Source organism: Microtus oregoni, unplaced genomic scaffold (genome assembly GCF_018167655.1).
Source record: "Microtus oregoni isolate MIOR12 unplaced genomic scaffold, Mior012 000048F_ref0000485, whole genome shotgun sequence".
NCBI classification, from domain to species: domain Eukaryota; kingdom Metazoa; phylum Chordata; class Mammalia; order Rodentia; family Cricetidae; genus Microtus; species Microtus oregoni.
The window spans coordinates 9,507,616-9,533,596 of NW_024543222.1; positions in this window are offsets into that span (position 1 = coordinate 9,507,616).

The window sequence follows — 25,981 nt, forward strand, 5'->3', positions numbered from 1 at the left end:
CCTGCCTCAGTAAAGGTTCTCATGAGACTCTTGGGAGAACAGAGTCAAACACACTTGGGAGGGAGCTGAGCCCTGGCTTCTGGAGGGAGGATGTTGTTTATATTTTAGATCCTGTTTTCATCCTGGATGAAGTGCTGCCGCGGCTACCAGGTGGTTCTCCTTGTCTTATCAGCTTCTCCTCAAGGCTCAGGCTGGGGGAAGCAGCTTCCTGCAGCCTCCATGTGAAACTGGATTCTGGAGAACCGGAGAGCGAGCACCTGCCAAAGGTTATCTTCCACAAGGTCACAGTTTCCATGCGTACCAAGGTTGATCCTGGTTGGTAAGGTCATTCAAGTGATGGGCCACGGGTCACAGATAGAAACAGAAATGTGGCTGGAAGGGAAATGGGAAGGGAAAAAAATAACATGAGCTGAGCACCTGAGATGGGAAAGGAATTCCCAGTCACAGGTTGCAGAACCCAATTAAAGTGGCTCTAAGAGCAGTAAACAAATGACACTCCATACAGTGACGTCTAAATTGCTTAGTGCATATCTGGTGGTCATGTTGCTCCCCAAAATAACACACTTCGATACCCAGGGTACATTACTTTTGACTCAGATTCCAAAAGAAATCACTGTCACCTCCTCCAATAATTACTCAATGCCACAAACAGACACAGGGGACCAATTTTACTCCAAGATTCAATGACAACTGATTAGGTAATCAGAATATGAAGATGCTTAATTATACGCCTACACTCTCTGGCTCAGTGCTACCGTAACACACAGCCCAGAAGACGCTCCATCTCTGCCCGGCTTACTCCCACCTTGGGGAGGCCAGCAAGTGGGCAGAGCTCGCAGGAGTAAGAGGGGAGGTAAGTTGGAAGTCCTGCCGAATTCCTGTCACATGCTAAAAAAAAAGAAAAGCAGCCTGCCTCAGAGGCCAAGTACCGAAGGAAATGCTTTGCGTTACCAAGGTTGTATCCTCTGAGTTGTTAGTTATTGACGGTAAAGCAAAGGCTTGACTTAGGAACTGGGAAAATATCACCAGTTATACTTCCTCTAAGCCAGGCTCAGCTACTTCCTCTTTGCTACTCATGACTTCCTTCCGGCCTCGGGGGGGGGGGGGGGGTCTGCAGCAACAACACCGAAGCTCCCAAGCGAACTGTGGGAGCAAATCCCAGTCATTGTCATAGCAAAGAGCAGCGCCTGAACAGTGTTTCTTCCCTTTTCGACAAACCAGAGGGGAAAACCAGGTAGCGGAGAGCGCAGTGAAGAGATTAAGTTTCCTAGAATTCATTTTGGGAGTAGTTTTTATAGATTTCAGAAAATAGACTTTCAGAAAACACAAAGAATTGATTTTAAACTGAATTGGATTTCCTGGACTCACATTAGAATCTTTCCGAAATCCCTAAGGGTGATGACTTTTCAGTACTAGGAAAAAAAAAAAAGAAATTTCGAGATTAAAAGGGAATTTGGACCCCTTTCTGCTAAACTGGAGCTGAAATGCAATAATAAAGACATTTCAGAAACTTGAAAGTAATTGAGAAAAAAAATAATTAAAAGACAAGTAAGTCCTACTGTTCCATATAACAGACGTATTCTTTTGACTTGGGGGTGCTTTCACAAAATAGTTGAGTGCCTAAAATCTACAGGCGCAGTGTTCAAAGCTATACAGAAATATTAAGTGGACAGCCTATCCCCAGAATTTCAAGTCAGTCTTAAGAAGTCATTGCCTTGCTCATTGTTAAAGTTACAGGTTACAAACACACACACACAAATATGTACACATATACACACAAGTCACATACACCCGACACACAACACATACACAAGCAAAAGTTAGCCTGGAGCTTTCGAAGCATCAAAATTACATTGTATAATCCACGAAGTTAAATTTTAAAGTGGAAATGGAAGAAAGAATGAGAGGGGAGGGACAGCTTCATTTTAAAAATTGTAACTCATACTGGGCAGATGGCCAAGTAAATAAAGTGCTTACCAGACAAGCATGCGGGTTGGAGCTAGATCAGATAGAATCCACACCAAAAAGTCAGCACAGTAGTACACAGCAGCAACCCCAGCTCTGTGGAGTGGACTTAGGAGGGTCTTTGGGATTCGCTGGGCAGCCAGTCCGGTTAAATCAGCAGCTCCAGGTTCAGTGAGAGGCCCTGTCTCAAAATGTTAAATGGTGTGTGATGGAGAAAGACAGCAGACTTGGACCTCTGGCCTCCACACATAGAAACACACACATATCCCCACACACACATGAACATGTTTACATACATACACAGACACACACACACATACAAAATTTTAACTGATAAATGCAGAGAATAAAAGAGTCTTAAAACTCACTTTGGCACCTCCAAAATTAAGTAAAAATAATACTTACAGAAGTAGATTGCAATGGATGCCAGAACCATTGTGGGAAATTTGAAGGGCAACAAAAGAACAATCATATAAACTCAAAGCAATTTGCCCGCATGATACTTACTTATAAAAGGGGAAATACGGCGTTTACAGGGAGAAACAAAAACATCAGATGCCACCCTAAGCAAACAGATGAAAACTAACATAACTGATAATGAAACAAAGAGATGCGCCCCTTGGTAGGATGTATACACCATGTACCTGAAGTGTATGTGTAAATCTAAACATAATACAACCTGAAATGATATATAATGTGTAAAATAATCTGCATGTATCCAAAATGTCAAGGTAATGATCAATAAAAAATAACTGAAGAATTGTTTTATAGTAAAATAAAGAGACATAACAAGTGTAATATGTGATACAGGTCAGATGTCAAGCTAGAATTTATTTTTCTCTTTCGCAATAGATGATATTATTGAGGAAAAACAATGAAATTTTATAAGATTTATTGAATAGATCAGGGGTTGAAAACATTTTCGCTAGATCGGTTAGCAAATCTTTTCAGCTCTGCAGACCAAAAAGTGTTTGTCAGAGCCATTTAATTCTGCTATTATAAGAAAAGGCCATCACAGACAACCTGTAAACAAATGCACCTGGCTGTGTACTAATAAAACTTTATTTACAAACAGGGAAGAAGCAGTCATAGACAAACAGTCATAAACACAGCATAGTTATGCCTCAACAAACACAGATGGTAAGCCATGTATGTTTGCCAATTGCTGGACTAAATACTACTATTAAATGAATGTTAATTACCAAATTTGTTAACTGGATTAAGATTTTTTTTTTTTTTTAGAAAACATGTACAAGAGCATTTGGGGACAAAAGATGTTCTATTTGCAACTTCCAAAGATTTCAGTGGAAGAGAAGACAAATAAATGCTCATAAAATTTTAATATCCCTGAAGGATATTGCTGTTTTGTTTGTCTTTAAGTCTGACAAAATTACCCCCCAAAAAAAGATTTTACAAGTGAAAGGAAACAAATACCCATGATTTGCGGTAATTGTTTGGGACATACTCACGATTAGCGTTACTAGCAGACATGCAGGAAGTTCTCAGGGACAGTCTCATTAGCAAAGCCGTTTGTCTGGCAATTCGTTCATTAGGTGTTTACTGAAGGTTATGGCACCCAGAAAAAAAATCACATTTTACAAGGCTGAAAACATGAACCGTGGAAGAAAACCCATTTACCTTGACCACAAGGAGGAGTATAGGAGAAGTGGGCTGAAGTAACAAGACAAAAATAAAAATTTCTCAGGGAGAAAATGGGACAATCGCCTCTGGGCTATCTACCTTGCACAGACCAACTTATGCAAAAATGATTTCTACTTTCTCACAGGCAAAAAATTTAAATAATGTCACAGGAGCAAAATTTTATTTTTATGTATGTTCCCCACTCTGAACTGTGTGCAAAATGCATAACTCTGCAGGGAAATTGCATCTACAATTTCTCCTTTTCACTCATGGCCTTGGGGAAGTCTAGGCCTTTCAAAATCTGTAGAAATAAACACAAAGCTGCCAAAGCTTTACTAGGTAGATAGATAGATAGATAGATAGATAGATAGATAGATAGATACAGATGACTACATACATACATACATACATACATAGACAATGGGAAAAAATGATTTTATGAGAGAGTTCAACCACAAGCTTAAGAGAAGCTGCTGAAGAAAAAATGTGGTTCTGAAAAGGGGGGAAAGGAGGTGCAGCCTCTGGAAGTGAGAGTACTGGCAAGAAGGCTCAGGGCCCTAAAGGTGGTGGCAATGGAGTAAAGCTCAGACACATTTTTGTGAAAAACATGGCAAAATCATGGAAGTTATGGAAAAGTTAAAGTCTAGAATGAAAGTCAATGAAGTGGCCACACAATACAGTGAAGACCAAGCCAGGCAAGGGGGTGACCCAGGTTGGATGACCAGAGGGTCCATGATAGGACCGTGTCAAGAAGCAGCATTTGCCTTGCCTGTAAGTGGGATGGACAAACCTGTTTACAGACAAAATGTAGGTATCATATTATGGTTGAAAAAAGAAAATAAAAGCCCATGAAAGACTGAAAAAAAAGGATAATTTTATGAAAATAAAAATCTTTTACTCTAGGATGGTTGTTTCTAAAGCAATGCTTAGAACCATGGTCAAAATTCTAAACCTATACAGATCCTATTACTATCTCAGTTAATTTTTCCAATAAATCTCTAAAAAATTTTCTTTGTGGCAGAAAAGATGGCAAAATTTGGCTGTATAATTTTTGTTTATTTGGGGGTGGAAGGGAGGAGGATATTTGTTTATTCTTTTATTTAAATTTTGAATTTTTTGAAAATTTTATATGTGAGTACTATATTTACATTATTTCCACCCTTTCCTCTCCCTTCTCCAACTCCCCTTGTGTTTCAATATTTCTTGCCAAATTCATTACCTCTTCTTCTTCAAGTAAATACATATATTTATTTTTAAATATTTATATATAACATAATTTTAATATGAACATATAGGTATATATTTAAAGTAAATATCTACATATACTACATATATACACACATATCTATATCTTGCTGAGTCCACTTAGTGTTTGCATTTGCATTTAGGGCTGACTGACTGCTCGAGATTGTATGGCTTGTCAGGGATCCTGTCTCAGCAGCCATTGCTAGCCTGGAGTGCTTCTTCTAGGGGGAGAGCCTTGTGATACAGCCCTGTGATAGCTACCCTATTCAGGCTGGCCTATCAGCTGGTGTCCTCACTGTGGTAGTCTGGTTTAGGCAACCATATTGTTTTGATTTCATGGTGGTAACTCCCCTGCCACGGGCAGGAGATGCTATCTCACAGCCGGTGTCCTGGGCCTTTGGCTCCATAAAATATCTTCACTTCCCTGAGCCTCAAGTATAAGGGTTGTGCTGCAGATGGCTCAGTTGGGACCGCATTGTTCTCAGCACTGACCAGTTGTGGATTTCTGTAATAGTCCCCTTCTGCTACAAAAAGTGCATTTGATATGGGTGAGAGATACACCCTAAGTATTTAAAATGCAGTTAAAAAATTATATTAGTTTAGGAAAGTGGTAGCCATAGGTTTTCCTTTACTATTCATGACTTTAACACCCATGGGTAGTTGGCTATGTTTACAAATCTAGACATGAATTCTTACCTCTTGAATGAGTCTTCGATCCAATAAGATAGCTATTGGTTACCCCTACTGCACCATTGGTGATATCTTATCAAGCTGACTTTAGATGTAAGTATACAACCTGGAGCAACTGCAGAAATAAGGTAAGTCTAAAATGACCATGACAGAGAGATGCTTAAGAGGAGGTGTAGTAGGGCACGGGACCTAGGGAGAAATGGGTGGGAAACTTTAACTGTAAGGTGGGGAGAGAGGGTAATATAGAGGAAAGATGAGGAACAATTAACACTGAGAATATTTGAAAAGACCATAGAGAAACAGTATTTTATGTTTACTTAAAAGGGCAGTGTGTGTGTGTATAAAGTTATACCACTTAAAGTGATAATGACCTTTGAGAGTCAAGGAGACTATCTAAAACAGACCCCAGCAACAGGAGGGAAGCCTCCCCTGAAGTTGTTGATCAGGATAGTCCAGTCCAAGAGATTCCTCAAACAACACAGGTGATTTCCATCACCCTTGGTTGCTTTCCAGAACTTAAAGGTGAGACCCTACTGCTGAACGCACCACACACTTCAGATACAGGGCTTGGAGAAATCAAATTGGAACTGACCTGGAAGCTTCCTCCCTGAAGACTGGCTCTTCCAGCATTCAAAGGTGCAATGCCAGCTCCGAGGGAGAAAAGCGGTCATTAGTACTAGCCAGCTGTAAGGCAACAAACCACAACAATGGCCAGCCCCACTTTTTAGTCTTGATTGTGAGTTTGGGAAAGTACTCAACAGCAGGTAAACAGAATGCCCCTATCACAGCATTCATGCTCTAAGAGAAAAACATCTCCTCAAGAAAGGAGTTAATAAATTTCTGACATTCCAAGGTGTCAAAGGAAGCAATCTGACGTCTGTGAGCCGGAAAAAAAAAAAAAAAAAAAAAAAAAAAACAGCATTTTCTTGGCCGTGGCTGCCCCTACACACCAAGGTCACCAAGAACATTATCAGAACTCCAAAATAAATGAAATCAAAAATGCTATTTTAAATTATATCCTGCATCCCAAAGCTACAAAATGGCTTGTGAAGATGTGCACAGTTTCTTTCGCTTGTTTGAAAATCTTGGATAAGGGTTTGTGGAACACAAACACTAAAATCCCCCAATAAATGTATTACGAAGCTTGTGAAATTTAATTGTATTGCATAATAGATAGGAGATTATCAAGGAATTGGAAATAGAGTTATTTTAAGTTCATAGGTTAGCTTGTCAGATTATGACCACAGAGAATGAAGTCTTAAAATGGAGACTGCGTCTTTATCATCATCATGTCACATCAAGATGACTTAGACATGATTCGATTATCATTTCAGTATAACTCAGACTGAAATGACCAGGTAGAGTTGGGGTTTTCTGACAAGGAAAGCAGGGGTGTGAACACCTCTTTCATAGATTTCCTGGGTCCCTGACTGACTGCTGGTTTTTGCTTTGTGCATGCAGACACCATTGAGGAGTGAGCTGAAATCTATTGAGGAAATAGGCTTCCTGAAAAATTCACCTTCTTCGTAAAGAGATGATAGTAGAACGCCATTACTTCCCGGAGAGCACATATGAGGAATATTAGTTAGGTGGGGGAGCGACAGAATGTTCTCGATGGACTGTCTTTGCCTGTGTCTTCTGATCCCCAATAATCAGATCAAGATTTGTTGCATGCTAACAAAAATGTGGGGCAATTGTTACTGCTGCTTTTTAATACAGACTGAATCTTTCTTTCATTAGCTAAGTGTAGAAAGGACAAGAAACCTCTCAAAAGATTTCCATGTAAAGTAGTCCCAAGAGAAACCCTGCTCTTCCAGGAATCTGAGCATCCTGGTGTTTTTAGTTCTACCCTTTGAAGAAATGTTTATCTTGCCGTAAAACCCGTACAATGTAATGAAGACGTAGGAACATAAGTTACTATTTTCTTTTAAAAAAATGCATCCAGGGGCTGGAGAGATGGCTCAGTGGTTAAGAGCACTGGCTGCTCTTCCATAGGTCCTGAGTTCAATTCCCAGCAACCACATGGTGGCTCACAACCATCTGTAATGAGATCTGGCGCCCTCCTCTGGCGTGTGGGCATACATGGAGACAGAATGTTGTATACATAATAAATAAATCTAAAAAAAATTTAAAAAATAAAAAAATGCATCCAAAGCAAAGAACAGACAAGCAGGGTGTCAGTGACCACTGAGCCTCCTGAAAACCCCTTCTCTGGGGAGAGTTAACAAACAGCAAGCAGGACAAGACAAGCCCTAGTCCTCTGGTTTCAACAATCTGTACCAACACAGAGCTGTGTTCGTTCTGAAGATGAATCGGGGAAGTAAGCGCCTTTCTCTCCTGCAATGACTCTGGGCAGTGTACACAGACGATGACTGAAGAGTCACTCCTGAGGGGCGTGTGTTTTCAGAACTCAGGGACTGAGCCTTTCCGCCACTTCCCACCCTCTGCTGGCCCGTCCTTTCATGCAGGCAGGAAGGAAATGGCTGACAACTTTCTCGTCTTTATGGAAGGCAAACTTTATTTCCAGCTACCAGGTCAAAAGGTGGCGGAAAGAAAACAGAACCCCTAAGAGATAAAGGCTAAAAATAGCCACCTGTGAGGTGATTCAGCCCAGTTGGGGATCCTGAAGACAGCAACAAGGCAAGGATGTGCGTAGGGCGGGATCTGCGTCATCCTTAACAGGTGGTCATGACCAGAGTCAAGAAGCCCGGGCAGAGAGGAAGGATCTCTGCAAACAGGTGTGCTGGGGGGTGGAGGGGGGAGGCGTGGGGCGGGAGAGGAAAAAGCCACGGGAACAAGCCTGGGCGAGGAGCCCAGACACTTTTCCCAGCAGGCCACCTCTAGGAAAGCCCACGACTTGGACTTGGGCATGAGATCGGAAGGATCTAAATTTGAGTTGGGTTTTTGAGGTTTTGGGTGATCAACTTTGCGTTTAAAATAGACCGGGGTGTGTTGATGCAGCCAGGGTTTGTTTCTTTGTTGTCAAGTGTCACATTCGTGGAGACAAATCTGTGATTCACAGACCAGCACCTTAAAGATACAGGAGTCTTCATTTGGCCATTTCCTATTTTATAGAAAGCAAAGGTGGAATAAAAAGTGGACGCCCATCGCCTATGGGTTTTGATAATGAGTTTAACAGTGATCATTTTTATTCAAATAGCACTTACATTGTGCTTTTAGCAGCATCCTAATTTGGGCACACAGATCAAGCAGTTAAGTTAGTTTATAGCATATTTTACAAGTTGGAAACCTGAGGGCAATTAAGTTAAAGGATTGGATTGCAAGTGTTTTTATACACTGAGTTAGATCTCATCTCTACCTCCCATCAGTCTTGTCTCTGTCTCTGTCTCTCCTTCCCTTTCTCTCTCATTATTTCTCTCACTGTATGGTGAGCAGATCTCCAAGGGGCAAAGCTTATGTCTCTTGTTGTTCTGACAAAATACTGGACAAAGGCAACTTAAAGAAGGGCAGGAAGGGAGCTGTAGAGGTAGCTCAGTGGTTAGGGGCATTTGTTGCTCTTGTCAAGGACCCAAGTTCAGTTCCCAGCACCACATGGGCAACTCACAACCATCATAACTCCAGTTCCAGGGGATTCAGTACCTTCCTCTGACCTCCACAGGCACTAGGCATGCACATGGTACCCATACATACATGCAAAGAAAAACACAAATGCACATAACATAAAATAAAATCTAAATTTTTTAAAGAAGGAGGTGTGTATTCTATCCCATAGTTTGCTAAGGGAGACTATGTGATGAAAGAAGATATCATCTAAAACATGGGGTGAGAATAGTGTTCACCAAAGTGATGTCAAGAGGGGGGCAGAACCGATAGATAACAATATTGAAGTCAACCGACAGGGGAGCAGGGATGCACACTCTGCATGTAATAGAACTTTGGGACGGGCATGCACAAGTCTAGAGAGGCTGAGAGCAAAAGCAGGAACAAACCTAAAGAGCTGGCTTGTCAGGGGGATCCTCAACACAGGCGAGAGGAATGGGCACAGAGTCAAGTCTGAGCAACCCAAGGCCAGAGCTCCAGATTAGCCACGGTTTCTGGGAAGACAGGACACAATCATGAATATTATCTGACTTGGGGATTTTAGGTAGAGAGAAATGGAAAGTCTTGCTGAGAAGGGTTTGGGCATAGGGTAGCTGAGAAGCTTTCTTTTTTATTTTAATAATTCTTATTTAAGAGACTTCTGATTGTTCATTTTTATAGCCCAAGAAGGAATGTGCACAATTTAAAATACTGCCTGCCTGCCTGTGAAGTGGCAAGTTTGAATTCTCGTTCTTTTGAAACTAGAAAGAAAATCACATGTCGTCTCATGCCCCTTCCTCAGACTCTCAGGTAAGCAAACGCTTCTAGAATAAGGCTGATTCCCTTGCACGGTTTGGACTTCAGACCCATACGAGCAAAACGTTCTATTTCCTATTTCGGAGTACCTGGAAATCCCTTACCTCTCTGCCAGGGACAAAGCCAAAAGTCTCTAACTCATGGGGATCTACGCAAGTTTCCCCGAGCTGTTAAGATTTCCAGCAGCACTCAGGAAGCTAGAGCACAATCTAAAACTACAATATTGGAAGGATTTATTCCACAGTACGCTTCAAATACATAGGTCCTTTCTTAGATAGGCAGATACACCACACACGATCATCAATTTTTTTAAAAAATGTCTAAGTTATTTCTCCAAGTGTCAAATTTTAAAGCCAACTACACTGTCCAAACCAGACAAACCAGATGGACTCTGCCCCTTAGATAGCGACACAGAGCTCATCTTCAGCTAGTCTCCTGTGTTCTTCCTCTCACATGTCCTGAACCAAATTTTTTTACTCTATTTCAAAAAGCATCAGTAACCAACCTCATGACAACCAAACAAATAAACAAATATTTTCCATTTCTGTGAAAGGATACTATTTTATAATGGGAAAAGGGTTAATACCCTAAATGAAATTTATTTTCCTATATGGATCATTCTAGAATAATACTACCTTTAATAATCTTACTTCATCTTTAAAAAGTCTCCCTTTATCCTAAACAAGAAAACAATATATGACATTTTAAAGCCCATCAAAAAAAGAGTATTATTTTCGACCCTGGTCATTTCTGTTAGTCAATTCTTTATTTGCCAAGAATATTATAGCAAATTACTTCGATCTCTTTGTTGGATTTGCTGTTTTGATGATTTGTGGAGTGAAATACACCTTTTTTTTAAAGTATGTATACTTATTTTTATTGTTTCTAAATTAGATTGTGTGTGTGTGTATGTGTGTGGCTGTGTGACTGTGTGTCTGTGTGGTGTGTGTGCAGTTGCTTATACAGGCTACAAGCAAAAAATCATTTTACTTTTGGAGCTGGAGTCAGTATAAACCACCCGTTATGAGCTCTGGGAACTGAACTCATTCATTTGCTGAACATTTCTCCAAACCCCTAAAACTGACCCTTAAATTGGCAAATGAGATGGTACACACATATTAGAGCCAATACGAGTCAAGCTTCATTCACAGAACAAGAAGGCAAGATAGTCATTAGAAGTACTAAGTCTTAAGCAGGATATCTTTATCAGACTCATCCTGCCAAGGCTCAGAAAAGCTATGCAAAAAAGGAGGCAGAAAGATTGTAAGAGCCAGAGGTGATGGATGACTCTAAGGAACTAGTGTCTTCCAGACACAACAGGACTGGCACCCATATGAACCCACAGAGGCTGGCTGAATGCAGGGGGCTTGCACAGTTTCACTCCAGCTGGGGTCCCAGGGCTGAGAGAGGGAAGAAAGCACTGGTGTGGGAGGGTCTTCTTTCTATGTGTTGCTTTCATTGGTTGAATAAAGAAAACTGCCTTGGCCTTTTGATAGGGCAGCCCTTAGGTGGGCGGAATAGACAGAAGAGAATGCTGGGAAGAAGGGAAGTGTGGCAGACGCCATAATTCTCCTGGCAGAGATGGAATCTGGTTAGACTCATGCCGGTAAGCCGCAGTCAGGTGGCAATACGCATTAATGGAGGTGGGTTAAACGAATATGTAAGAGTTAGCCAATAAGAGGTGAGAACTAATGGGCCAGGCAGTAATTTAATTATTACAATTTCCGTGTGGTTATTTCGGAGGGTTAAGCTAGCCGGGCAGCAGGACGCAGCCTGCTGCTCTTCTTACTACAAAGCACAGGCTCCCACCCCTAACCAAGAAGATATCTGCAACTGACACCTGCTTGCAAAGGAAAAATTAGCTTTCTGCAATAGAGTCTCAGGGGGTGTCTGGGTCAGCCTGAAGAGCAGGCCCTACACCCAGCAGTAAGTGGCCAACACAAAAAGAACACAATGGTATTTTTGTAGACATTTTTTGTCTCATTTTGCTTTGAGTTTTGTTTTATTTTTTGCCTTGTTGGTCTTTTGCTTGTTTATTTTGATTTAGGCATGTGTGTTTGCATGTGTCTGGGAGGGGTATTTCTTGTTTGTTTTTGTTTTTTTTGTTTGCTGGTTTTAAAAAGAGAAAGAGCATAAAGTTGGGTGGGTGAGGGATAGGAAGGAACTGGGAAGAATTGGGGGAGAGAAAAACATGACCAAAATATATTGTATAATTTTTTAATAAAAAAAAATAGAAATAAACACCAAAACTTGGTCTATAAGGAACAGATTGTAAGGTTTTACTAATTCACAAAAAAACTGAGGCATAACTGAGGCTTTCTGTGTGTATGTCACAGAATGTTCTCATAAGGCCTAAAATAAATCTTAAAATTGATTTTCACCTCAATTTTACCAAATGGGGTGGGAAATCATTAAAATGTTGATACACTTTGTCTTCGGAGTAAGTATAAATTCTTGGTAGCACACAGGTCCCTTGCAATACTAGAAGAGCCTTTGCCTCTTCCTAACAAGAATGCTGATCTCTCACGTTGACTCATGGAAGCTTAGGTTGTTGGATGCATTCCATGGTCTCGATCTTGCTGGAGAGCCAACCAACCTCAGACACTCATAGTGTGACATTTCTGCTCTGTCACAGCCAACAACTAAAATCTACAGCATTATTATCAGATAAGAAGCATCAGAAAGGCCTATGCATCCACTTACAGAAAAGTGACTGTGTCCAGAGGTTCTCTCCATCAGACAGGACATGGCACAGCGATCTAAAACACAAAGTGGTTCCGAAGATATCGATATGGAAAGAGCTTTGAGAGACATCAAATGTTCTTCCCACAATTTTTTTCTTTCAAGACAGGGTTTCACTGTAGCTAATGAGCCTGTCCTGGAACTAGCTTTTGTAGGGCCAGGCTGACCTCGAACTCACAGAGATCTGTCTGCCTCTGCCTCCTGAGTGTTGGGATTAAAAGCATGTGCCACCACCACCAGGCTCTACCTGCAATTTTTAATACATGTGTGAATTATGAGACCTTAAACACAAAGCTCAAATACCCAAGGAGCATGGATAACCTCCAGATAAGCAGATGTGGCAAAAGATGTTGGGATTGCGGGTGGTCATCAAGAGTCTAGAGGTCATTTGTGAGCTCGTCCAGTGAGAACTACAGATGTTCTGCTTGTATGTAAATGTTTCCGGTGCCTCTGCAGTGTTTCTGCCCAGGCATCGCCACAACATTTACTTCTGAACAAGGTGGCCTCTCACAATGAGCTGCCCACCTGACACCGCTGGTGGTGTGGAGCCTGTCTTTTTCCTTGAGAGAGCTCTCTTAAGCATTTACCTGTGACTTTTAAATGCTACTTTGTTTGCTTGTTGGTTTGTGACAGAGTCTTGCTACCAAACTCAAGCTGTCCTGAAACTCATCGTCCTTCTGTCTCGGCCATTTATGTTCTAAGATTGCAGGCATGCACCATCACGCCAAGGATCGTGACACATTGTTTCACTTTGTGTCAGGGGATAAGCAAATAATCCCATACTGAGTTTCACCTCCAGATCTTAACTATTACTTTTAACCTGCAGGACAAAATGAAGTAAATTTTTAAACCCATTTTAACCAATTATCTCCCAGCTCTTGCAAGAATCAACCACTTTCATCAGCCAAGATGGTTTCCTGCTGGTTCACCAAACCATTTGTTTTGTTGTTGTTTTTCAATTACCTTCTCAGGACCCCCACTGCTCTGCTAAATTCCCTGCGATGGTCCTCTACACCTGCATCTCTTCCAGAGACTTGACAAATCTCTCTGTCGCACTTACAGTGAATACTGCCACTCATAAGGTCAGATCAAAAGCAAACACAACACATAAACCTATGCCACTTTATTTACTCCAGTTTGCTAAGTTTAGCCATAGTGGAATAGGGGCAGCATTCAAAATTCACCGTGTCGCCTAGGAAGCCAATAGGGCAAATCTCAAGGACAGGACAGAGTAAGTCTAAGCATGCAGTCATGACAAAGCATGCTTACAAAATGATGCATCTCCTTGAGCTTTCCAGTACAAACGAACCAAAGCACCGTGCAGCTTTAAGATAGCCAGGACCGCTTGCCCTGTGCTCCTAGCTACCCTGAGGGAACACAAATGGCCCCGCATAGGAAGTATGTGCCTGAGACTGGAAAATTACAAATATGTGAGCCACTCTTCAAATTCCCCTTTGCTCTGGATTGGAGCCAGGATATCACATCTTACACTTCCAGTCATGCAGGAGAGACAGTTGGGGATTTTTAACCTAAGACTGATAAGCAGTGGGTAAAAGTGTATTCTGGTACGAGCTTAGACATTTAGATCTTATCTTTATTTGAACGTGTCACAAACACTAACTGTATCTTTTATTTTATTGCATCGTGTACGTGATCAAAGATTTGAGTTTGTTTCTTTAAAAAAAAAGATAAGGGCTTAAATTATAAACATAAAACAGGAGCTGGAGAGATAGCTTGATAATTAAACTCTCTGCTCTCCATAGGACATGGGCTCAGTCCCTAACACCCACCACATTGGTCAGCTTACTGTTACCTGTAATTCCAGCTCTGGAGGAGCTGATATCATCTTCTTGCTTCCAAGAACATTCATATCCATGTGCATAAACTCACACACAGCTTCACACATAAATGCACAATTAAAAATAAGAATAAAATCTTCAGTAAACATAAAACAGTAATCACCACGAACGCTTAAGAAACTGAGGCAGGAAAATCACTGTGCCATCTCAGCCATTCTTGACTACAGAGAGAGAGGCCTTGTCTCAAACAACAACAAAAATCAATGAACCAGAAGAAAGCTGAGCACTATTCAAACACAGGTAAAAAAAAAATGTTGGGGGACCCTCCAGTCTAATCACCCACCAGGCATGGCCCCATCTGTAGGAAAACATTTGGTCCACCGTAAAGAGCTCTGAGAATGTAAGATACTATTAGAAAGGCCTTGTGAAAAGGTCTACCAAGGACTTTGACCTAAGCATATTGCGTAGCGTTCAGCGCACTGCTGGCAGGCACGAATGAGTTTGTGAAAACGTATTACTCATTGTTGCGAGCATGAATAGCTCATGCAACAGCTGCTTGTGAGGCAAACACTCATCTTTGATATAGACTTACCAGGAAAGAACTTCCAAGTTTCTCAGACTCTTTCCTTTCCCCCTGCCCTGGAACGCCGAAGTCACAGTGATCATGTGTCCAGTGTGGTGTGTGTGCAAACTAGCACGTGTAGACACCACGCTCTTTAAGGAGCTTGTACCAAAACGATCCCAGGGAAAGAGCAGGGCCCAGTGTCAGAGTTAACTTCCAATCAGGATATCCCACCTGGAAGGAAGCCAGTTTCCTCCCCTTTGAATAAAGCAAGAAAGATATGACCTTTCTTTTAACTGAATGAACAATACCGTTGGCCCAACCGCTTCTGTGAGCTTCAGCCTTGCGTATGGGTTTTTTTTTTTTTAAGTCGTTTGGTAATGAGTGAATTCAGCAATAAAGCCTTATTCTCCTTTTCTTTCAGTTGTACACATTCGAGCAAGGATAAAGAGGGGACATCGCTTCCTGGCTGGCTCAGATAGCTTTCTTAAACAACCCAGTCCCACCTGCCTAGGGGTGGTGCTGCCCACAGTGGGCTGGGCTCTCCTACACCAATAAATCAAGAGAATTCCTCATAGGCAAGCGCACAGGATAATGTGATTCAGTCAGTTCTTCAGCTGGGGCTCCCCTTCCCAAGTGACCCCAGGTTGTTGTTTCAAGTTAGCATCTGGAACTAGGAGAAACCTGGAAATTCAGACTGGATCACACTGCTTCATCATGTTAGCTTTTAAAACCCATGTTTAGAAGTTTCCTTGAACACTAATGATGACATTCATGAAGAGTCACACCCTGGGCAGTTCAAACACTGCTGATGAGGAAAAAAATGTGGGGGGAAGATCTTTTGGTATCTGGATGTATTTAAAAACAAAAGATTTCAAAATGTTTTTAAGCATCTTTATAGAAGCCCAGCAAGTGTATCCTAAAGAGGCGTGTGCTTTGCAATAAAAGCAGTTCCACCCCCAGACAGGTTGATCCAGATTCACCGTGACGTTCCATTGGATCTGTTCTCTTCTCTCCTATCTTTTAGATATGAGCCAGAGCCTGAGTGTGCTGTCTCTGGTACTTTGGACTTTTCCACCTTATCTCTAACGCTCCTTTCCCAGTCCTGGGGTTACTTGTCCTGGCGGATCTCTCACCTCCATGCCTGACTCCAACAATGCAGCTCCCTCTCTTCATCTCCTTCTTCCTCCTCTGGGCAGCGCTGAGACAGTTTGCCAACTGGTCTTTCTCTTTCAAACTCCAATAGAATTGTCTAGAACTTCAAAGCAATGAGTTTAAAGATGATTTTTTAATGTTATTCATTTTAATTATTTTAATTGAAATATAATTACATTTCCCCCTCCCTTTTCTTCCTCTAATCCCTTCCATGTCCCTTCCCTCCAACATTTCCCAAATCACCCCCTCCCATGTCAAATAGGTAACCTCCTTTTCTTTGATTATACTTGTGGCTTACATATCCATATATGAATCAAAAACTTACAAAGCACCTTATATCTAATAACAGTCAGTTAACACCTGCATTCATAGAATCAAAAACTTTCTAGGTTTTCTTTCTGCTTTGTTTTTGTCCATCACAAGATTTCACTGTACAGTTTAAAGTGACCTTGCCCAAGCTGACCTGAAATGGTCATCCTCCTGCCTCAGTCTCTTTAATACTTGCATTATAGACATGTGTGATCATGCCTGCCAACTTTCTAATTATTGAAAGATGATGGATCAGCCAGGCATGGTGGGGCACAACTTTAATCCCAGCACTCAGAAGGCAGATATAAGAGTTTGAAGCCAGGATGGTCTACAGAGTTCCAGGACAGCAGTTAGCAACACAGAGAAACCTTGTCTTGGGAAAGAAAATTAAAATGAAAAAAAAAATGATGGGCTACCAAGATGCGTTAATAGGTAAAATAGACCTAGATCTATGTTGGAACCCAGAGTGAAAAGAGGGGATTAACTTCTAAAAGTTATTCCCTGACCTACACACACATACATACATACCCACACACTCACACATTAATGCACTAATAGTTGTAGTAATAATACATTATTTTAAAAGAATAATAGGCATATAGCAGTTAAGAAGAACAAAAGCAAAACTGCTTTTGTTTTGTAAGTTTTATTGAATTACATTGAACGTGTATCGATGATAATAGCACAGGCATACAAATAGATATACATACCTGCATAGACACATACATTGAACGTCTATACCCTGGAATGTTCGTCCTTCATTCTGAGTGCTAGATTGTGGGTGAATTTCATTCGTTTCTCTGTAATTTTTATATAGAAGTATCTTATTGCATATACTTTTTAAAGTTGTGTTGTCTTGATTCCAGAGACAAAGAGTCTGGTCTGGGATGTGGGTTGCTTTGGCTCCCATCACCACAGATGCTTTTTTCTTTGTATCCTCTTGTAATTCACATTTGTTTGATGTTCGCAGATCTGGTTATTATGATATGTTCAACTTTTGAACCAAAGGCATTTCTCCCAAGAAGATTCCCAGACTATCCTGGTTTGTATTTCTTCCCTGGTGGCCTGGAGAAGCGCTTCCTACATGCAGTGAGTACAGGAAAGTATCCGACACGGAGAGTCTACATGACACAACTACGGTCTGCAGCCTGAAGACCCTGGCAAAGATGGCTGAAGTTCTGGTCGCCACAGAGCCCTCTGGTTCCATAATCACACTTTTTTATGCTCTTCTTTAAGTTCATACTTAGCCACTGTCATAGGATCGTGGGGATAATCCAGTTACTAAGAAAGAGAGAGAGAGAGAGAGAGAGAGAGAGAGAGAATAGAGAAAGAGAGAGAACATGCACACATACACAGAGAGAACACACATACAGAGAAAGATAGAGAACACACATACACATACACACAGAGAGAGAAAGAGAGAGAGAGAGAGAGAATAGAGAAAGAGAGAGAACATGCACACATACACAGAGAGAACACACATACAGAGAAAGATAGAGAACACACATACACACAGAGAGAGAAAGAGAGAGAGAGAGAGAGACCTGTTTGATTAAGCACAGCCTCCTCTGCTCTAAGAACTCACTTATCTCTCACCAGAAACATGGTATTATCCTTTTGATTATGTCCTTCCATTTCCCATCCCCTTTTCTAAATCCGAAAGTCCCTCTCTCTGACATAGAGAGGAATCAAGTCTGTCTCCCTGAGTGCTTATATCGCCTTGCTGTTTTCTAAGCAAGCACATGCCATCAGCGATGATGAGCTTGTAGCCTCCAGTAATCACGTTATACTTCTGAACACCGGTGCCATGACTCAAAATGTCAGTTCTCACAAAGACGTGGGGAATCGATTTTAACCTGTTCTTTTCTTATTCTATACCCGTTTTTCCTTTTAAGTCATCCCCAAGGGGTAAATACATGTTTTGAATCACGTGTTGTGTACCATTTCCTAATAAAAGTAGATGGGGTAGGTAGAGGAATAGTGGAAAAGAACAGGGCGACTGAGGGGGAAGGAAAAACAAAGGAGAAGGGAGGGTAAGAGAGAGCATCAGAGCCTACTTTCTGGCTCTCTGTCTTGGGTGTTTTGCTTAAGACAGGGACTTTGTCATGTGGGACAGGCTAGTATATAGCTCTGATAATTTAGGGGGATTATACAAATAAATTTCTGATTACATAAAAAATTATGGATTTATTCACTCTCTACAAACACATTCCTAGGTTGAAATGTCACCTAATAATCTCACTTATGAAACAGAGCAAGCAAGGAGCTGGAGAGATGGGTTTATGGTTAAAAGTGCTTGTTGCTTTTCCAGAGAACCCAAGCTTGATTCCCAGCGCCCATGTCAGGCAGCTCACAACCACCTGTAATTCTATCTCCAGGGAATCTGGTGCCTTCTTCTGGTCTCCTCTGTACCTGCACACACACACACACACACACACACAAGTACACACATAGCATACACTTACACATATACATAAATCAACAAAAATAAGTCTAAAAAAATGAAGTAGCCAGCAGGCTGGGGAGATGGCTCAGTAAGTAAACACACTTGGCTGTGCAAGCGTGAGGACCTGAGTTTGAATCCCTGGCACCCACATCAAAGAGACAGGCACTGCCACACGTGTCTGTGATCTCAGCATGGGGACAGACATGGGAAGATCTCAGGAACTCAGTGTTGAACCAGCTTTGACCTCTGTAAACAAAAGGAGACTTTGGCAGGTGGACATGGTGGATCATGCCTTAATTCCAGCACAGGTGGACCCCTGAGTTCAAGGCCAGCCTGGTCTACAAAGCAAGTTGCAGGAAAACCAGTGCCACACAGCGAAACTCTATCTTGAAAACAGAACAAAACAAGTGGGGCTTGCATCACACTCCATTGAGAGAGACTGGGTGAAGCGAACTCTACATCCACAGTGTAGACACAAAGACCTCAGGAACACATTCTGATTCAGGAAAATGCCAATGAATATCTTCACTGCAGAGTCAAGTCACTCCACAGTCTCTTGTTGGTGTCAGGTGGGATAACAGGGGTGGAGGAGACATGTAGGTGAAGAGGCTATCCCTGTATAAACTGCATGCCCCAGACCGGTTTCCTAGAAGAGACTGATTAGCGCCGGAATACTTAGATAGCTCCTTTGTCCTCACAATTGACAGAAAGCCCCCCTCTTCCCTCCCCACACCCTCTCTTGAGTGTGGTAGGAGTATAGGAAAAACCATTTGATTGCACCCGCTGCTGTCCTTATCAAATGGCAGTCATGTTCAAGACTCATCAACAGATTCAAATGACTTCCAAAGTCATCGGAAGTGTGTACGTTGGGGGTGGGGAGGCTTATAGTATACTATATATATATGCCCAATCGTGGCTCAAAGTACCCTAGCTAGCAGGCAGAAACCTAAGAGTTCAAATCCAAGCTCTTTCATTTAATTTATATTAACCAACTTACCAGCCTTTTTGAACTTCAATGTCCCTCTCTATAAAAAGAAACAGAAATAAAAAAAATCTCTCATGCTAGTTATGAAAACTAAATGAAATAACATAACTAGTTGCAGAGAAATAATGACGGAGACAATCGCATGCCCATCACTCACTGTCATAGCATTGTGGCTGCCACATTCACCGCAGGCTCACCTGAAGTGCTAATTACTTGGGTTAATCTCCAGAACAACCTGTAGTATCCTTCCTACCTTCCCTGTGAACAAGCTAAGACTCCTAAGAGGTTAGAAGAGCCACCCAAGGCTGTGCAGCCTCACAGCCAGAAAGCCTGACAAAAGCTCAAGTTGCTCTGAACTGTATCAGCCATTTGGTACTACTTCCTCTTAAAACAAACCCGATAACTGGGATTCGTGAGTAACTGCACAGTCTTACCCAGTCTGTTTCCTGTTTTTTGCAAGTTAAATCTAATGGACTTGACCTTGTTATTATTTTCCAACGAACCATACTGAAATTCTAACAAGTGGAAAAGGGACTTAGAATTTGATCCATTAGAAAACAGAAGGAGAAATATTAGGTTTGAGCCCACCTTGGGTATAAATGCCCAGTGGTTGTCCTTTTAAAAATTTATCTGTTTTTTACTTTTGTGCACAAGTGGTTTTCAGCATGTATGTGTGGGCACCAAGGCAAGCATGCCTGGTGCCAGAGGAGGCCAGAAGAAGGTATCAGGTCCTCCTGGACTGGAGTTCTAGATGGTTGTGAACCACCCCACGTGAATGCTAGGAATAGAATCGGAAAGACCAGCAAATGCAGTTAACCTCTGGCCATCTCTCGGGCGTCTATTCTTAAGACAGTTGAAAAACTGGTATCACCTAAACTCAATTAATTAGGAGAGGTACCGCCGCCCCCGCCCCTGCACGTTCGGGTGCGCGCGCGTGCCCACATACCACCTAGACCCATTGTGTTTGGCTGGAAATGCCCATGTTTAAGGATGGCTCAAGGCCCAGGCGCTTCTGTTCTTACCTTTGCCTCCTTCTTAGCCTGATTTTACTTACCCATGAACTTGCTGCAAGCATACAGGGAATGCGGGGTGTTTTGCTGCCCCCTTGTGGCCTCTTTAAATTGTTTCCCTAGCAATCCATACCATGGACTAAAATTTTCCAGTTGAAACTCCTCCAATTCACTTTCGGAAGTTGTTTGCATTTTGTTCAGCTTTACCATCAGTGGAAACCGTGTGTGTACGCTATCTTACTAACTATCGTGCTCAAGTGACTTTGTGAGACTAATCCCCAATGGCCTTTGGAAGGGGCCTTTTGATGGAAACTTCCGGAAAAAAAAAGGATCCTCTGTTTCTCCGAAGTCTAGCATCAAATGTCCCAGTATTCTCTTAAAATGAGATGATTATGTTGTCAACATAAATATGGTCTTATTTGGATAATAGAGAGTTGTAAATGTCTCATTATGTTACCTGCTCTTGAAAAGGGTTCTGATAGCGTTTTATTGTGTATTTTAAATAAACAATTTGGATGTTTTATTTTTAAAAAAGAGACCCTTCCTAATGAGAATCCAGGAGACATTCTGAAATAGTTCATCAGCACCAGGGAAAAGGTAGAGTTTGCAAATGTAGCTGAGAGATTTATCGGAAAAAGAAAAACAAAACCAAAAAGTAATAAAACCACCACTAATTATGTGAGCTGGTCAAAATGCACCTGGAAATTTCCAAGAGACTTTTTTTAAACGGGAGTTTAAAATAAAGTTCTTGAGTTTAAGTGTTTCCTCGGCCTTTCCTTTACAATCATTTGGGGCTTAGTCACTCATGTTCGAACTGTTCCGAGACCATGCTCAGTGTTAACTCAGATTTTTTTTCTAGAAATATGAAAGGCATTATAAACAAACATTTTAAGATATATGTGATGAATCTTTCTCTGTCCCACCAGGTAGCTCATAAATAATGACACAGAGACTTATTAATTATGAAAGCTTACCCTTTAGCTTAGGCTGGCTTTTGACTAGCTCTTACCTAATTAAATCTAACCTAAATTAAGCTGTTTTTCCTGGGCTGAGCTCCTGGAGTCCAGTCGAAGAAAGAGAGCAAAGATTATATGAGCAAGCAGAGCATCAAGAGCATGGCAGGAAAAACCCACAGAGAGAGCTAACTAGAGCTAGTTGGGGGAGCTCATAGACTGGATCTCCAGCTGAGGAGGCTGCTCGAGACCAAACTACGCCCTCTGAATGTGGGTGACAGTTGTGTGGCTTTGTTTGTCTGTGGTCCCGCTGGCAGTGGGACCAGGATTTATTCCTGGTTCCTGAACTGGCTTTTTGAAGCCCATTCCCTATGGTGGGATATTGTGGGATATCAAGGCTGGGATGCTCAGCCTTGATGCAGGGGTAGGGACTTGGTCCTGCCTCTACTTGTTATACCAGGCTTTGTTGGCTCCCCATAGGAGGCCTTACCCTCTCTAAGGAGTGGATGGGGAGTAGGGGAGAGGTAGAGGAGGGGGAACTGTTTGGTATGTATGTAAAAATATAAAAAATAATAATAATAAATTTCTAAAAATAAATCTGCTTTTACTAATCTGCATTTTACCATGTGACTTTTTACCTTTCGTTCATTCTGTATGTCTGACTCCCTCTGTGGCTTGTTGGCATCTCCTGAGGGCCTTGATTATTATCTTCTTTCTCTCTCTGCCAGGAAGTCCTGCCTATACTTCCTGCCTAACTATTGGCCGTTCATCTTTTTATTACACCAATCACAACAAATACATCTTCACCCAGTGTACAAATATCCCACGAGTGCATAATATGAAATAATAACAAACATTTGAAAACTATGTCATGCTCTTTGGTTTGTCTCTTTTTTTGTCAAAATTTATTCTTTAAAATTATAAAATAAAATTATATTTTATATACATGTATTATTAAATATTAACATAATATTAAGTATAGAAAGCATAATATATATACAAAGCTCACTGTGGCTGCCCTTCCACAGGACAGGGGTTTGATTCCCAGTATCCAACGGTGGCTCACAACTGTATCTCAAGTCCTGGGGATCTGGAGCCCTCTTCTGGTCCCTTTGGGAGCTGCATGCACATAATGTGCAACTTGATGTGCAAACGATACACCCACCCAGACGCACAAATTAAAATAAACAAATCTTTTAAAAGATCTTACTCTTCACACCAAACATCCCATACACACCTGCTCTTAGCAGGATGGAAAACTCTTCACTCCAAGCATCCCATACACACCTGCTCTTAGCAGGATGGAAATAGGAAGACCACGGAGACAGCCTGCCTAGACAGTATGAGCCTGAGGTTCTGGTAGACTCTTCTTCAAAGGACTAGGTGAATTATAGAGATCAGTTCCATGTCTTCTTCTGGATTTTGTACATGGGCACAGGCGCACATCCTGTTTCAGTGTTTTTATGGGATTTCTGAGTGTGCAATTGAGTGGGTCTCTGATTTTTGTCCCTTCTCTTGGGCTCTTTTCCTTCTCTTTGTTTGTTTTGTCCATTCCAATGTGTTGGGGTTTTATTTTATCTTATTTTATTATTTAAAAAAAAAGTTCTTTCTCTCCCCTACCCTTGTAGTAGGAGGCTGCTTATTTGTTCCCCCCCAAAATAATCACACAGAAACCATATTATTTGCAATACTGTTTGGCTAATGATGGAGGAAGGTCATTGGTTAAATAAAGAAACTGCCTTGGCCCTGATAGGTTAAAATTTAGATACGCGGAGTAAACAGAACAGAATGCTGGGAGGAAGAGGTAGTGAGCTCAGACGCCATGCAGGTCTCTCCAGGGCAGACGCGATGCAGCCAGCCACCAGGTCAGACATGCTGAATCTTTCCGGGTAAGCGCACCTCGTGATGCTACATAGATTATTAGAAATGGGTTAAGAGGTTGAAACTAACGGGCCAAGCAGTGTTTAAAAGAATACAATTTGTGTGTTGTTATTTCGGGGCATAAGCTAGCCAGGCGACCAGGAGCTGGGGCGGCAGGAACACAGCCCACAGCTCCTTCAACAGCCTAATAGGTTAAGCATATTTCTGGCTAATTCATATCCTAAATTAACCCATCTCCATTAATCTGTGTATCACCACAAGTCTGTGGCTTAACGAGTAAAGTTCCAGCATCTGTCTCCGTTGGGGCAACATGGTTTCTCCTTGACTCCATTTTTTTCCTCCTAGCATTCAGTTTAGTTTTTCCTGCCTACCTCTGTTCTGCCCTGTGCAGGCCTAAGAGAGTTTATTAATCAATGGTATTCACAGCATACAGAGGGAAATCCCACATCATACCCCCACTTAGATCAGCATTAAATTGCCTTTGGTCCGGCAGAACCATTATAAAGTACGTATATATTATTTATAACAAATTACATATTACTATATATTAAGCAAATAGTGATAAATCATTATATACAATATGAAACCTATGTGAACCATATTAATATATTTATCACAAGATATAGTCTTATATAATATGAATTATACAGTATAAATAGTCATAGTATATGATCATTTATTGTATCACATAGTGCAGTTGTTTTATAAAACAGTTCATGGTATATAATATGAATTGTATATTAAACATAAAAGTGTGTATGTAACATTAAATGTATTATGCATTAGTATGCTACATGAAAGTACAATACAAAATAGTGCAGGACATAATTATTGTGATTATTTAGACAGTGGGTAGAAATTTTTCACGTTGTGGAGAAGTTGGTGTGGAGGTTTGCATGCCAATAGGCCATAAATATTCAGCTATGTGAGGTGTATACACGACAGAGCAGATTAATAAGATGCCTAGGGAGTAGAATCTATGAAAATAACATTTCATAAATGTCACAGATTTGAACATTTTAAATGAATTGCAAGATCTTATCCCAACAGGTTCTCTAAGAAAACAGTAGTGCATCAGACTAGACAATTTTCCCTTGACATTGTGAGGCCATAGACCCTCTGAGCCAGAGATGGGTCACAAGACAGCAGTAATCCCCTGACCTGTGTGATCCCCAGAGCTGTGTACTCAGCACAAGAAAGACCCCTGAAGGGGCAAGCACAGGGATACCGGCATGGAGGACAGTGTAGATCTCAGTGACTGCCACATGACGGGGCATGCTCAAAGTTGGGGACCCGCAGGTTGATTCTTTGGAGGATGAATTTGTATATTCAGCAATTTCTGTTTTTGCTTCTCATTCATAGGTCTGGGAAAATGTTGTATACAACTGTTTTGGTGTATTTGTGATTGCTGGCGAAGCCGTCTATTTCCTCAAGGTATGCTACACACTCAGCAAGTGATTTGATTAAAAGGATGCTTTACCAATGATAATTTTACAATCTGACATGGAAGCAACTGTCTGATAAATAAATAGAGGTGGTTATCCATCTCCTATGAATTCAGTCATTTCTTTCTCCAAAACATATAATTCTCTGAGGGGTGGGGGTGGGGGACTTTGCCAAAGGGACTGAATTGCCTTCAAAGGGTGAAATTATCAACCATCTGAAGTGCAGCAGATCAGATCCCTGAAAATACAACGGGAACAGCTGAAGCACAGTAAACCAGGCGGCCGTTTCTGTTGTTTGTAGAAAATGTCACATCAAATGCCATTTCACCTTGGAATTTTTGCTGACATCTGAAAGTTAATGCAGAACCCTGCATGTTTGCCCCTGTGAGGAAAATGGAAATTCATGTCACAGGCCCACGTATTATACATCATAAAAATATTTCCATCTGCTCCCGAACTTTCCATAGGAGAATGCCCAAACGTCTTTTATGGATTACTACGGAGTAAATGGAGAGTGTGGATGGAGCTTTGCCCATCCACAGCTTCCCACCCCTCCCTGTCTCCCACCTCCCTCCCACACACACACCTATGAACATTTGGCATCGATTAACTCTGAATGAGCTTGCTACACACATGCAAAAGATATTAACTTTACATTTCCTATATGTCCTCTGACCACAAGAGACATTTGTTAACCAAATGCCAGACTATCTAGAACTTCGAAGCTGTTTCCCCTTGTTCCCCAGTACAAGACTGTGTCCTTAGCAGACTAAGCCCACCTACCACCGCCGCCGCCT